Here is a 14,282-nt window from a genome sequence, read left to right as displayed (position 1 = left end):
GACTATTGACAAGATTAATAGTATATGACATGCACAATGTGATAATTATATCATTGAAAGAACCTTTCACAGACGAATTTAACGGTGTGCTTTGTGTAAGTTGCATGTCATATATTACTGCTCTAATATTTGGTCAAAGTTAGCATCAAAAAACGCATTAGGCCCTATATAGATGGAAGGAGGGAGTAGCTTTGAATAGCATTTTTATAGTAAAACGGGGCAAGACTCTCTCTTTGTGTGGTGTGAATACTTTTATTTTTTTGTTTTCTTTTTGGTTGAGGGAAGTGCGAATTGATTTGGTACATATAAGTACAATATTACACGTTAGGCTTGTCCCTAAAATTCAACCCGCGCCTTGTTATATCCCGAAAATTCAGATATCGTGCTCCCAAAACTGGCGCCTTCACAACCCGCGCATTGCTATCCCGAAATTACAACGCGCGCGAAAACTCCCTCCAGTTGCCAAATCCCGACACGCGAAATCCCCCTTCTAACCCTGAGCCGAAAGGGCCGCTAGGTCAAATCGGTGGGGGGTACTTTTGGAACACACCCTACATTTTGGACAAGCGCGTCCCTAAGTCATGGTTCACCCCCTCCCATCGCCTCCTTTTTGCCATTTGAAATCCCAGGCCGCCATAACCTCTCCGCTCCAGCCGCGAAACCGCAACCTCCTCCGCCCGCCACCTCACCGCTGCCCAGCCGGAGCCTCTTCCCTGACGACGTCGTCCACCGCAACAGCTCGACGTCCCTCGTCCACCTCCCCGGATGAGGATTCATCGTCCATCTCGTCGTCCCACCGGTTCAGCCGCCCCATCCTCCACCTCCAAGGAGCTACTCCGACGATCGCCTCGTCTATCGCGGCTGCTCCATCCCCACAGCGCCGCCTTAATCTGCTCCTCCGGAACCGCAACATCCTCACCACTCATCGCATCGCACCTTCTCCTTAGCTCGACCTCCCGGCGCCGACGGTGCTCCATCCCGCACCCCCATGGAGCGGCTACCTTGAAGCCGGCGTCGCGGGCGACATCTCCATGGTGGCTCTCCCCCAGTGCGAGGCCCCTTCGGCGGCGGCGTCCATACCAGCCGGATCTGCTGCTGCTCTGTCTCTCGCTCGCCCGCTCGCGCTGCTGCTGCTGCTCCGGCTCTCGCTCGATCGCTCGCTCGCCCAACTGCTTCTGCTCCGGCTCTCGCTCTCTCGCTCGCGCTGCTGCTACTGCTCTCCCCCTCGCTCATGCTGCTGCTCTGCTCCAATTTAGCTACACTTCAGTCGACTGAATCGACTTTTGGGTCAGTCGATTTTCAGGGGGTGGGGGGGTTCGCCGGAGTTAAGGAAGAACCACCCGAAGCGGGGATGGGGGCTCATCGGAGAGGTACCCCACTATCTATCTTAGGGTTCAGGGTGGGGGCGGGGGGCCTATAGGGCTGGCCGGGGCGGCGGCGGAGCGGCGGTGGGGAGTTGTTTCGGGGCGGCGAGGCGGCGCGGGGGCCGGCGGCGAGGCCGGTGGTGGCTGGCGGCTCAGGGGGGCACAGGTTGAAGATGAACTGCAGGCCCTCCCTAAACTACATGTCAAGTGCCTCTCTACTACCATTGCATTCAGTTTCGACAGTAACATTCAGATTCCACAGTAAATTTCAGTTTCGACAGTTAAGTTCAGAGTCAACAGTTTTTACCTCATCTGGTGTAGTCAGGTAGTTTTTGGTGATGTAAATTTTACATCTATTTTACATCATCTATTGGAGATGCTACTAGAACCCCACTTGAGATTGACGATGTCTGTCTTGTGCTACTTCAACCTTGATGTCTTACGGCTCACCGGAGCTGCTCCAACGACAGAACGATCCATCACAACAGAGCAGTGCCCTGGACGCCATCTACAGATTCCTCAGATCTTCCTCCACACCTCCGACAGCCACCTCGGCCTCAACTGCTTCAGCGACCAACCCAATGATGCTGAGGTCGACACGGCTACGGCAAAGAGGTTGTACACTTGTTGCATCACTTATTACTATACATTCATGTCGATCCATTAGGGCTATTTTGGTTCGACGGAAAAACATAGCAATTGGGAATTTTCCAATGGCACTCTACTATTCAATTATTCATGCATTTTGTTGAAAGGAATGAAGCAAAACATCCACCTGGACCTACTTTTCAAAATCTTATGCATGAAAACAAGACCTAGTGCATTAGTGGCAGAATAACATTCTAACTGTACACGCTTTCATATGGTTTCACTTTATTTTGGCCTTGTTTCTTTGCATTCCTCTGCTCTTCCAATTCCTGTAAACCAAACACCCAAGTTGACCGAAATCCCGTGTTTACAAATGCTCTGTTTACCATGTGGATTCCTATCCTATTCCGGTGTTTTTTCTATCCCTGCGTTTTTAGAATCATGCAAGCCAAATGAGCCCTTATAGAATTACTTCAGTTACAGGTAGGTGTTGAAGGGAACTTTGTGTGGTTTGTCCTGCTCCTGCCGCGACGTCATCCACCTCACCAGAGCTGCTCCATCGACAGAAACATCCACCAAACCAGACATCACGACTCCTGACCGTCTTTCACTGCCTCAAATATCCTGCACTGCCGTCGGCACCCACCGCAACAGCATCACCATCATCGACTCAGCAGATGAACCTGAGGAGTACACGGGTCCACAAGAGAGGTCGCACTCTTTTGATTCTGCTTATGTTATGCATTGCTTAAAATTACCTGCTACTTTATCGTCCTGTTCACCTCTTGGACTCCAAGTCAGGTCCAAATTTGAGTTCTAAATTAGTTGTGGGGCACATATCGAGGAAGCAATGAATAGAGTCTCTGTCTAATATCTAGTTCACCTAGGGTATGCCTATGTTGTTCATCTTGGGTGGGAAACAAATAGTAAAGAAATCATCATCTGTCTTTTTATTAAATTAAAGCAATCGTCAGCCTGCTATCATTATTTTTGGATCCATCCACTGGTTGTTACCATCACTCTAAATTTCTGCATGCTCTCCTTACATAATCTCACCATATTTGTTTCGTATGCATGTCAGATATTGTACACAGTCATGCTGAACATGTATTGAAAAAGAGAAGAGTTTTGCGCAGCAATACAATGTCCTGCAGACATCGCTCGATGGTGGGTTCAATGGCAAACCCTCCCCACCTCTCTCCAGATTGTAATCCAGAGGAAGATATCTGTTCTGAGGCGGATTCAGATGCCGCTGACCACTCCTATTTACCCCCCAAGGTGTTTGCTCTACCTTGGCATGATGATGTTAGTCATATCATGCATATGTTGCCTTGCAGTGCCTACTTTTGACATCATATATGTCATCTGCTTAGTTTAGACATGTTCTGTCGCCACCTGTTTAGTTTCTATATCATATATGGGAATTATGCAGTCTCATGTCTTTTAGCCAGCCATAATATACGTGAAATGTGCAATGCCATCCTGTTTAACCAGGCATCATATATTTGAATGATATCTTGCCCATCCTTTTCTTCATTGCATTTCCATTTGTCGATAATGTTTGTACATTAAACTACTCTTCCTGTGAATCAGCCATTTGGGTGGGAGATTGAAAAATCTTGAGTGAAAACAAGGCCTTCAGAGCAGACAGTGCTACCTGTCGAAGCAGATCTCTTGTTGGGCCCCGATAGCTCCTCAGAGATGGATTCAGAGACAGATGACCAGTCCTATTCCCCCACCGAGGTGTATGCTCTAACTTGGCACGGCGTTTTAGTTATTCATCATATCTTTGAATTATGCTATGCTATGCTATCCAGTTTAGATAGACATCATATATGTGAAATTATTTCATGTTATCCATTTTAGTTAAACAATATACATGTCAACTATTTCATGTCCTCTTTTTTCCACACTATCTATTGCATCTGTCTCTCATACAATGTCTGTACATTCAACTATGTTTCCTGTTTATCAGCCATTTGAATTGGAGCAGGTGATGCCAGCATCTAGCGGACTAAAAACACGGTCTTCAAATAAAATAGTGCTACCTCTTGGTGGAGATAGCACCCCGGTTGTACATGCACGAGAACCAGCCCTACCACACATAACCCAAACTCTCGCAGATTGTACCCCTACTGCGATGGACAGAGAACCAGCTTCACCCAATCTAACCCCAACCCCAGCAGATAGTAACCCAGTTCCTGTTGACATAGCACCATCTCCACCACAGAGCTCCCAAACAAGAGCAGTTAGTAAGGTAGCTCCAGTGCCCAAAGGGCCAGTACTACCACGGCGAACCCCAACTCCACCAGTTAGTACACCTATTCCTGTGGAGGAAGCACAACCAGCTAGTCGTAGTTTAGCATCTATTGCATTTGATGTTGTTAAATCGTATGTGCGTATCTTCCCATCTTGGAAATATTATACTGAAGATGAAGGAAAATGCCAGTTGTAGGTGTTTGTCCAGGAGTTATGTGTAAGTAATGTTATTCATGGAAATTACTTTGCTTTGTCCCATACATCCTACCTCCATGATTTATTATAATACAGCAAATTTTCCCATTTTTCTCTATAGAGAAGGATCGATTTGGAAACTCTGGATGAGGTAACATGTGCTAATACCCCTGCTATCTTCAAGAATGCTTGGTGGCAGTATCGGAATTACCTGAAGAAAACGTACTTCACCGGCAAAGAAACTCATCAAATTCCCTTACGTTCTCCTGAGACACATTTACTAGATGATGACTGGGAACACCTTGTTCTGTACTGGTCCCGAACCAAGAATGTGGTAAGGTCTATGATCTCATTTTCTATTTTAAGTACTATATTCTTGCGTCTTACTGTACTCTGTTCATGTAGAACAAGTGCCTAAACCTGAAGAACAACTGTTCTAATTTAAGACTCCATTGCTATCATAGTTCCAAAAAGCGCTAGGCGTTAATTGTGCGTTTTGCCACCGCCTTGCGCTTTACTGACCAAAGCGCATGCTTATGCGCAGTTATGCACAGATTAAGCGTAGTTATGTGCAATGCGTTTCTCCAACGCCTAGATCCTAGGCGTGCTTAAGCGCTCGCTTAGGCGCGCCTTTTTTAACTATGATTTCTATCGTGCATACTGGTTTGCTCTTGTATCACTGCATGTTTCTTTAACAAGCTTGCTCTTATCAATAGCTCTGTTGATTTCAATTTCAATTGTGTATACAGTTGACTTCTCATATCATGCACATTACTAGCATCACAATAGAGAAAATAGTGTTGTTGTACATGTAGACCCATGGTAGCCATCTAAAATCTTGTTGTGCCGTGTAGTTTCCCACGCTTTGTATTCTTTCACTGCTGCTTTGTCTTGAACTGATATGATTTGAACCGTGTCTCTATTTTGATTTGGCAAGACAATGCAGTGACCATAGGACATAGATATATGTTTGTTTGATGCTTTTATTATGTACTAGTACTTGGCAATAGAAGACTTGGTAGTTTAATCATGTCCACCTTACTAATGAACTGGTTCACCGAAATGAGTTTCATATACTAGTACATGCTAAACCTGTTATGTGTCTGCTTGTTTCTTCTTTTAGAATGCTGACAGAATATTGGGGAAGAGTGCCTTATTAAGCAATGGTAAAGGAAGTAATGCAGATAAGGTTCAGGATAGTGACACATCCTTGTTGGTCTGCAACAAAGCTGATAAAACAGCTAAGGAAGACTATCTCGATGACAGTGAGACAACCCCAAAGTCCTGTCTTGGTTTAGTGTTCGAGTTACTGGCCACTACCGCTTCCACAAGGTATTCAAACTCAGGGTCTGAATCAGTTCGGTTTCTTGAGTCTCAACAACAAGCTGAAAGACGTCGATCAACTGTGCTGCGACAAGAAGCGGAAGGACTGCGGAAGTCCCTGGAGCATTCAGATGCATACTTTCTGGTGCAACAGCAAGCGTTGGAGGATTTTAGCGCCAAACAGGACAATGCTAATAAGCTTGCTAAGCTTATTGCCAGCATGGTGGATACCACGTTTCTTGAGCTCTTCTGAAGTTGTTTCAGTTATGCTCTTGTTTTGCTGCCGCGTTTATTTGCACTGGTGGCCAATTTTGACGACCAGTGTATGTAATATGCTGCTTTGTTCCCTATATTTGCACTGGTGGCGAACTTTGATGCCCAGTGGATGTAATATGTGTAATAGCGGTAATAGGCTAGCGTTAATTGCTTGCTTATTTATTTCCTTATTATCTTGTTTAGTTGTTTGCTTGTAGTCACTGCAGTTCTTTTTCTGTGTTTTTCTACTGGCCACAATAACCTATTTTTGGAAACTATGCCAAAATAATCATGGCAACACACGGACTGTTGTAACCATGGGCCTCCCGCGGACCGTATGATCCATGGGCCTTCTACGGGCCGTAGGATCCATTGGCCTTCTATATGGGCCGTAGGATCCATGGGCCTTCTACGGGGCGTATCATCATTTCGCCAATCATGGGCCATACTATTCGTGGACAATAATGGGCCGTTAATAGGCCATATTTGATAACTCTATGAAAACAGCCCAACGGGTTTTTTTGACATGAAAATGGTCCAACGTATTAACGGGCCACAAACGGGCCGACTGTAACCACGGGCTGAATTTGGCCCACAAGCAGAAAATGACAGTAAAGGGCCGTAAGTAACCGAATGCTGGAAATGAGCCCAAGAATAAATGGGCCCTGAGAAGGCCGAAAGATAACATGGGCTAGAAACGGCCCAACGGAATAATGGGCCGTTAATGGGTATAAAGTGATACACTGTTCGTTACGGGCCAGTTTTACCACGGGCCGTTAAGGGGTCGAGGGTTACTAAGGGCCTCATATGGGCCGAAAGACGTCATGGGCCATACATGGGCCAGAAGTTAAAACGGGCTGGAATTATATTGGACGGCCCAAATGACGCTACTGGACCTAATTCGGATAGGCCGTAAACGGGCCCTGGGTTAGCGGGCTGTAAATGGGCTATATCCGAACAGGCCGTTAACAGGCTTGCCATGGGCCAGCCCGCCACCTTTTGACCAAGTCAAATGGGCCGGCCTTTTCACAGGAATGGGCCTCTGTTGGGCCATGCCACGTGTCGACGTATCATAGGCGCTTTGGGTCCAATGAGTGGATTACATTTGTCCCAACGGTGAGCCGACACGTGTTTCCTCCAGCCAATGATGATTTTACACGTGGAAAATCCCCATTGGTCAGGGCTGTTAACGGCTTATCGGATCCAAAACCGGACCCGATAGCTTAACAGCGTTCCGTTACGGTGGATGCCACGTGTCGGTCACCCTTGACGAAAGCACTTATGTGACGCGCGATTTATCTTCATGGAAGTGGACACTTCCGTGATGATAATTCTGGTAATGTCATGGAACACTTCTACGACATCACATGTATGACTATCTTGATTCTGTCATAAATTTGTCATGGATGTACATGCATGACAGAAAACGTGACCTACTGTGACAAAGACGTATCATCACGGAAGTGTATTTTTTTGTAGTGCATGGACATGCCCATGCAGAGGACGCCTAAACACCACGAAGTCCCTCCGCTTCTCTAGGCGCACGACGTTGGTGATGCAGGGTGCAACGGCCCGCAAAGCCCGCTCCTGGTCGACGGGAGCTAGCTCTTCAAAGACGGCGTCCAATGGCACGAATGGATTCCGGTGACGGAGCCCTGAGAGGATTCGCCCGGCAACGGCGACGGCAGCCCGCAACCCCTCCTTGTCCAGCTCCGCCCCCACCATCACGCGGAGACGGCTCGGCTCCTCAGAGATATAGGTGAAGAAGGAGACCAGGTCAAGAAGCCGCAACTCGTTGAAGTTGATGGGGTGGTCGAATGGGTTTAGCCCGATGGCCGGCATGGTCGCGCTGGCACGACGGTAGGCATCGCGCAGCCGCAACACGTGCTTGATAACTTGGTCTACCAAGTGGCTGAGGCGATCCTGGAGCTCGTCACGATCGGCCCGCTCCCGCTCCAGCCGCCTCCCCTGATGGCCTATCGTATCTCCCACTTTCTGCAGCAACGCCACCGACGCCTTGAGCATCTTTGTGGTGGACGCCTGCCGCTTTTGAAGCTCCGTGAACTCCCACACATAACGAAGGAGCATGGCACTCCTCTCCTGAGCTCCGCATCCTTGGCCTCGAGCTCCTGTGTCAGACGCCTCACCTCAGACTCCGTGATCTGCTACACCGCCATGGCACCAGGTAGAAGAAATGGGGAGAGGAAGCAAAGGGGGCGAAACGGCTGAAAGGAAATGCAATGTACGGGAAGGCGGAGGGAGCCAGCCGAGGAGCAGGGAATCTTTAGGTTTTCACCATGGGAAGACACCAGTCGACGACTTCTCACATCAGGGAGCAGCGGGTTTTACAGGCGGAGTCATCGTGACTAATTACTGCCACGCCTGCTCCCGTCAATCAAAAAATTAAAAATCCTGTCGTGTCTGCTCCCGTCAATCAAAAAATTAAAAATCCTGTCGCGCCCAAAGACTAGAGCAACGCCGCGGTGGATATTTAAATTTACTTGCCGGCAAGGAGATAAAAAAAGGGTGAAAAAACAAATGTGGCGGCGGCCGAGCTAATCGGTCGCACTAGCCCAACTAGCTAGCCACCGTGCTTCACTGATGTACTCGGCGGGAAAGGTGGTTTCTCGTGATTTGATGACTCATTTACTTGCCTCGGTGCTACGACCGAGGAGGACCCAAAAACACGCGGTAGGGCGTCCCACGTCTCGGCAAGGAAGAATATATGCGTGCACCACCCGGGAGGACCCCGAAACCGTGTGGTAGGGTGTGCCACGTCTTGGCACAGAGGAAAAATGTGCATGTAAAAATATATCAGACGCAGTAGTACCTATGGTTCAACCTTGGGACCCAGCCAGTCGGTCAAAAACACCCCACTAGCCACACAGCTTCATCATGCTAACGTGGCACGGAGGATAGGTGTGGTTAGCTCCGTCTCGACCAGCCATAACGTCTCTTGTTCTAGGCGATTCTTCTATTTTCCAAGCTTTTTTAGTTATAATAACACCACGGCAAGCTAGCTCCGCTCTTCGTGTGTGCCCGTGCGTCTAAAGGTTAGACGATGGAGAGGAGAGAGAGATCGCAGACCTGGGACCCACCAGTAAGTGAGTCAACGGTCATGCACGTGTTGACGAGGCACTCCCTCTACTCTACTCAACGTAATACTGTATAAAATCAAGTTATGGGACAAAGCCAACAACCGTTGTTGTTTCAGGCTATCGAGCTACGCTTTGTAGTCCAGGTTGCCAGTTCGAATCTCGTCTTTCAGATTTGTCAGTTTTAGGTCCAAATTTCATCAATGACAAGTGGGACCCCTCTGTGTTCTTCCGATATTTCAGTGTCGGATGGTTTTTTTGAACAAACACTTTGCGTCGTTAGACAAGTAACGGCACGAGTTACATGTATTTTGCAAGTTTACAAACAAAAATGACAACAACATAGAATATGACATCCACCCCGCAACTTAGATGCTACGGTGATACGAGAAAGGTTGTCAAAATCGCGATTTTGAATCGGATCGGAGCTCTGATAGTAGAATCGTAAATCGTACAATCTTCACTACCAGGATCGTAGAAACGTAGATTTTATGAACTAAAATCGTAGAATCAGATGGGTAAGTTTGGATCATAAAGTCGTAGAATCGTATAACAGAATCGCGATTCTAACAACCTTGGATACGAGTTTTTACATCGTTGGTAGTGAGATCCAATGGCTTGGGAGTAGTCTTTGTAATTATGCGGAATTTCCAAACTCTCCAAAGGTTTTTTTGCAAATAAAACATTCAGGCCTCATGTGTGCCGCTGCATCTTGGATCCAACGGCTCCCCGTTGCTCATATTAGGTGCTCCCCATAGCTTAATTAGCCGCTATGGTGATACGAGCATCTAGGTCATATGATCTGTGATCAGATGGCACATGCGTAGTACTTGTACTTTCTGCGCAATTCCCAAACTCTCTCAGTCGTATATTGCAAAAACATTAAAACCTCCTACTGTGGGCCGTTAGATCTCCGTGAACTCGTATCACCATAGAATCTACGGTGCGGGAGCACCTCATATTCACCCGTCCGAGAAAACATCAGGTGCTCTTGCAGCTTGGATGCTACGGTGATACGAGCTTCGAGGTCGTTTGATCTGAGATCCAATGGCATCTGAGCAGTCTTTGTGCTTGTAAGCAGTAGCCGAACTCTTTGGGAGCTTTTCTGCAAAAAACCATTCGAACCACCGAGGAGTTTTTGGGTCACAAATCCAACGGCTCCGAAGAGCTTGTATCACCAAAGCATCTAAGGTGTGGTAGCACATGATATTCTTACATACAGGAGAATATGATGTCCTCCTTCATCTTAGATGCTACGGTGATACAAGCTTCGAGGTCATTGGATATGGGATCCAAGGGCATCTGAGTAGTTTTTGTACAAATTGTGTGCAATTCTCAAACTCATTAAGTTTTCCTGTAAAAATATTAAGACATCACATGAGCTGCTATATCTCAGATCTACAAGCTCCAAGCAACTCGTATCAGCATATAGCATATAAGGTGTGGAGGCAGATGATATTTTTCGGTGTCAAAACCGGCGGATCTCGGGTAGGGGGTCCCGAACTATGCGTCTAAGGTCGATGGTAATAGGAGACTGGGAACATGATGTTTACCCAGGTTCGGGCCCTCTCTATGGAGGTAATACCCTACTTCCTGCTTGATTGATCTTGATGAATATGAGTATTAGAAGAGTTGATCTACCACGAGATCGCAATGGCTAACCCTAGAAGTCTAGCCTGTATGACTATGGTAATGAGTATGTCTCCCCTCCGGACTAAGTCCTCCGGTTTATATAGACACCGGGAGGATCTAGGGTTACACAAGGTCGGTTACAAAGAAAGGAATCTACATATTTGATCGCCAAGCTTGCCTTCCACGCCAAGGAGAGTCCCATCCGGACACAGGGAGAGTCTTTGGTCCTTGTATCTTCACAGCCCATCAGTCCGGCCCATGGCTAATAGGCCGGACGCCAGAGGACCCCTTAGTCCAGGACTCCCTCAGTAGCCCCTGAACCTGGCTTCAATGACAAGGTATCCGGCGCATAGATCTGTCTTCGGCATTGCAAGGCGGGTTCCTCCTTCCAAACTCCAATATAGTCTTCGGACATAATGATCGTGTCCGGACCTGTAACACACACACCACACACAACTGCAGAGAATATAATATTCCATGAGTCCAATCCGCTGACAACTTTTTGCGACATGACATCACGTCCGCCCGGTCATAATCTTGAACCGTTTTTCGTCTGCTGCCCCTTGTTTCGAGACGCGGTTGCCATTGGCACGTCTTGTCGAAGCAGAGATCATGTCCCCTTATTGCGGGATTCTCATTAATACGGACGTGGGTAACCCAACCATGCCGTTTACACAGCCCTTGGGAACAGGCGAGTTTTAAGGCGAGTGGGGAGGCGTTCAATATTCATTGCCTTTATAAGGAGATAAGGATTTCCTTTCTTCACCCACGTCTCCTCTTCTTCTCTTTCTTTTCATTCTCGAGCTTCAGCGCCCAAGTTCCCATCTTCTCCACCTCAAGGAAGCACTCAACCGTGTCCGGATCCGGAGGCCAAGGCAAGTGGATGGTCTCCTCCGTCAAGGAGAAGGACATCACCCAGCTTCGGGCGGCCAGGTATCTGGCGAAAGGAATCGCCCACCGTCTGCCCACCAAGGGGCAAGTCATTCCCACCCCGAAGCCTACTGAGAGGGTAGTTTTCCTCCCTAACTTCGTCCGCGGATTGGGGTTTCCACTTCACCCTTTCGTCCGCGGACTGATGTACTATTATGGGCTAGATTTCCATGATCTAGCCCCGAACTCCTTCCTCAACATCTCGGCATTCCTTGTCGTGTGCGAGGCCTTCCTCCGCATCCAGCCCCACTTCGGCCTATGGCTCAAGATCTTCAATGTGAAGCCGAAGGTGGTGGATGATCAGCATGCGGAGTGCGGAGGCGCCATGGTGAGCAAGATGCCTAACGTCACTTGGCCCATGGGCACTTTTGTGGACACTGTCAAGGAGTGGCAGAAGCAGTGATTCTACATCACAGAGCCACGCGGCGCCACTTGGGCGACGGCTCCCGAATTCAAGGCCGGAGCTCCAATGCGGCTCACCTCCTGGACGGAGAAGGGCCCCAACTGGTCTACGTCAGACGAGCTGATAGCGATGCAAACGCGCATTCAGAGTATGGTGGATAAAAACATCAAGCTCGTCGACATGATCCAGGTGATGCTGGTTTGCCGGATTCTCCCCTGCCAAAGCCAAAGCTTCCCTTTATGGGAATTCGATCCGGAGAAGCACCAGACCCTGGGGGGCTCTTCGGAACTACTCACGAAGATGCCTGAAGTTGCTCTTCAAGGGTAACGAGAAGCCGCCGGTCATAGATTCAGACCGTGGGCACGATCACACCCATCCCACCAATGCGGTAAGTTTTCCTTTTCTCAAGGCGTACCTTCTACTTGTCTATTCAAGGAGGATGCCTAATCTTTGCTGTATTTTTTCAGGTGTGGACGGAGAGAGCGGAGCGGATCCAGAGTTCGGCTCCGCTGCCCGAAGAGCCAGTCATCCCGCTCCTGGCGAAGATGCTAGTTCCGGCGCCCTATCGGCCGCCGAAAAATAAGGCCAAGAAGAAGGCCAAGGGGGCCAAAGTTGGCCCCCGTTGCAAGGGTGCTTTGGACGCGACGTCTGAAGACGACGAGACCCATTCCTCCGCTGCCGAGGAGGAGGAGGAAGAGGAGATCCCTCCCCCTGACGGGGGAAAGAGGAAGAGGGCGGCCTCCACGAATCTGGAGGCGGAGACGTCCAAAAAGGGGAAGGGCTCCCTCGCGGATAACTCCGCGTGGGATGTCGACAGCAGTCCGGAGCGACGCCCCCGCACTAAGCCCCGGGCTGCATCATAAGTGCGAAGACTCGTACATACCCATATATCCAGCCTCTCCTCTTCATTGTATTGACATGGTTAAGTATGCCATTGCAGTCCGGCTCACGACAGATCCCAGCGATCCTCATCAAGGGGTTCGCTGGACTCGAGGGCGATGGCCAGCGAGTCACCACCGGCCGCTCACTCTCCCAAGGCCAGGGCGACGCGGAGGTACTGTCTCGAAGGACCTTCCCAGGCCAGGGGGAGGTTCAAGAGGCGCTAGAAGGCGAAACCTCCGTCGCCGGACACCAAGGGGAGCAAATCCCCATGGAGACAGGTGATGAGGGCCGCATTCAGTTCGGCCCTCAGCCGAATACGATTCCGGAGACCAATACGGCTCCGGAATCCGGTGTGCAACCTCCTTCAAAAGAGGAGGTTATGCCCGTTTCGCCGGCGACCCCTGTCCAGCCAGGGGCACCGGATAATCTGCTGGAAGCGCTGCGAGGCGCTTCCGTTGTGGATGAGCACCGTGTTCTTATGGGCACGGTAATTGAAAGGGTTCAGTCCGCCAAGAGCAGACTAACCGAAGCCTGCAACAGCCCGCTGACAGGTTTTGAGGTAAGCGACGCAAAAAGAGAAGATCCCAATACAGACAGTAGCCCCTGAGACACTGTGCGGTGTTCGGAAAGAAAAGTCGGACAGAGGATCAATCCCCTATTGCAGGAAACTAACTAAATATGTCTGAAATGAATACGCAGACGTCGCTGCTGGCCGCGGCCTCGCATACTGCTGAAGTCTCCGGACTGAAGCAGAGACTGAAGCAGTCCAAGGAGGAGCTCGGCCAGGTGAGGAGGCAGCTCCAGGAGAAGCAAGGTATTTAATAACCCGTTATATATTCGAAAAGAGTAAAATGATATATATTGACCGACGTGTCATGATATGTATAGGAGCGACGACCAAGGTCGAGGCCCTGAAAAAGGCCCTGGCCGAAGCCAAGGGGAAGGCTGTCAAGGAGCAGGCCGCCCGTAAGAAGCTCAAGGCCCGGGTCAACGAGGTCCAGCAAGAGCTCCAGGACGCGGTGAGGAAGTGCGAGACCTTGGAGCGCGATGCATCGGCTCAAGAGACCGAACTCGCCAAGGCTCGTCAGAGCACAGAGACAGCCCGGAATGATGCCCAGGGCACCCTCCAGGAGATCCAGGAGGCCAGGAAGATCGTGGCGGGTAAGGCATTTAGTATGCAAAGCAATTATGTGAAGAGGAAGTATCTTTTACTAACCCGGATTCGGAGTTCCCCAGGGGATTTTGCTGATCTGCCACATAGTGTGTCCGACACCGCGGAGTTCTTCCGAGCCGAAGAAGGGTGCTCCACGAAGAAGCTGTTCTGGTTGCAATATCTTGCGCCAGAACATCCGGTGC

Source organism: Aegilops tauschii, chromosome 2, assembly GCF_002575655.3.
Source record: "Aegilops tauschii subsp. strangulata cultivar AL8/78 chromosome 2, Aet v6.0, whole genome shotgun sequence".
NCBI classification, from domain to species: Eukaryota; Viridiplantae; Streptophyta; class Magnoliopsida; order Poales; family Poaceae; genus Aegilops; species Aegilops tauschii.
The sequence above is the reverse complement of the archived record's forward strand: the minus strand, read 5'-3'. Positions refer to the sequence as shown.